We start from the raw sequence: 2,230 nt of genomic DNA on the forward strand, positions 1-2,230 counted from the left end.
TTACTGAATTTCCTTTTTTACACAACTTACCCTCTTTGTTGTTGTTGTTGTTGTTGTTGTTCAGTTGATGCAATTGTGTTTGACTCTTCATGACCCTATTTGGGTTTTTTTTGGTAAAGATACTGTAGTAGTTTGCCATTTCCTTTTCCAGATCACTTTAACATATGAAGAAATTGAGGCAAACCGGGTCAAGTGACTTGCCAAGCGTAACACAGCTAATAAGTGTCTGAGGCTAGATAAACTCAGGTCTTCCCAACTCCAGGCCTTGTGTTCTATCTACAGTACCATCTACCTGCAACTTGTCCCCTACACAAATTATGCCTCAAGTTATTTTACATAAACAAAGTCACATTTCTAGGTTCAAATTCTATCTGCAAAAAAGGCTTCCTACAAATTATATTTTCTGATTTCTATTGTGTTCATCTTTCACATGACAGAAATGCTTGGGGCTTAGTTAACTAATGGAGATTTTTATCTCTATAGTCTAAGAAGTGAACACAGGTAAATCCTCAGGGTAAGCATCATTAGAAATTAAGAAAATTTTAGCTTAACAAAAACTATTCCTTTACATGAAGAAAATGTAAAAAAAGCTGATCTATCTTTCTTGGTAAGACAACCTTCTGCTTTGACCACAAACTTTGCTCTACATTTAAACAAAGCTTTAACCTGGAAAAAAACTGGCTGCTTTATTTGTCACTTGGGAGCACAGATATTAATCATTTTCCTTTAGTTTTATACTAGCTATCGAGCCATACTGTTTGGTATTCTACAGAGTTTAGGAGAGGAACTAGGTTAAATTAAAAACAAACAAAACCCCCCTTTGAAATACAGATGATATGTTTTAGCAGCTGCTGCTGAGAAACAGACTGCTGGTTTCACTCCCTACTTGATTTTATTAAATAGAAAGGCATTCTCTGCCTTGGCAACAACAAGCAATAGCCATTTTTTGGAAGATCTCAGAACTTTTCATTGTTTATTTCCACATCACAATATGTATTTGTGAATCCCTTGTCTTCTTTTTAACACTGGTGAACTACCACTGCTTTATGAGTGGCTAAATAACCTACTTCTAATTGGTGTGCCGAGTCTTCTTTGGAGGTAGAATCCACATTTCTCAGATATGTCTGGTCTCTCCAGTCACCACCCTAATTCAGGTTCTCATCACCTCTTGAGTGTTTGATAGTTATCTTCCCAATTGATCTCCTACTTCAGTTCTCTCCTCTCCAAATCACTGTACACACAACTGCCAGATCAATATTCCTATAGCACAGATCTGATCATCTGTTCATGTATTCTGGAGTTCTTCCCTGCTAATGAGCTCCCTATTGCCAATGGGGTTATCTACAGACTCCTCAGTTTGACATTTTAAAGCCCTTTACAGTCTGTCTCAAACCCATTTTTTCCAACCTTATTATACATTACTTCCCTTCACATATATGGCAAATCAGCCAAACTGTATGTTGTTTCTTAATCACGACCCCATCCCTGGTCTCTGAGTCTTGGGCCCTTTCCTAGATGTCCGGAATGTATTTTTTTCCTCATGTTGGCTTCTTAGAACCCTGGCTTTCCTCAAAGCTCAGCTCAAATACCACCTCCTACAGGCAGAAAGCCTTTCCCAATTCCTCCTTCCTGTCTTCTCCCAACCACCTCCAGTTTTTTTTTAATCAGCTGTGGTTTTATCAGAATGGGGAGCTCCCAATGATGGGGTAAACATAGCCAGTGCAGACCAGCACCTGCTTTGCAACTTGAGTTGCCTGGGGCACTACGGTGAAGCATCTTGCCCAGGGTCCCCTAACCAGTATATATTAGAGGTGGGGCTTTAACCCAAGAGTTCTTGACTCCAAGGCCATTTCTATATTCACTATGTGACCACACAGAACCCCAAATGACCTTGCATTTACCTTGTCTCTATTTTGGTAGATGTGTACCTCTTGGAATACAAAGTAAGCTTAATGGCAGGGGTTTTTTGACTCTTGTCTTCGTATTTCTTTTGTGTGGGCAGCTAGATGGCTCTGTGGACAGAGCACCAGGCCTGGAGTTAGGAACACTCATCTTCTTGAGTTCAAATCTGGCCTCTGACACTATATGACCCTGGGCAAGTCACTTAATCCTGTTTGCCTCAGTTTCTCATCTGTAAAATGAGCTGATGAAGGAAATGGCAAACCACTTTAGCATCTTTGCCAAGAAAACCCCAAATGGGGTCACAAAGAGTCGAACATGACTCAACAAC

This window comes from Vombatus ursinus, unplaced genomic scaffold, assembly GCF_900497805.2.
Source record: "Vombatus ursinus unplaced genomic scaffold, bare-nosed wombat genome assembly UNPS02014812.1, whole genome shotgun sequence".
In the NCBI taxonomy this organism is placed as follows: domain Eukaryota; kingdom Metazoa; phylum Chordata; class Mammalia; order Diprotodontia; family Vombatidae; genus Vombatus; species Vombatus ursinus.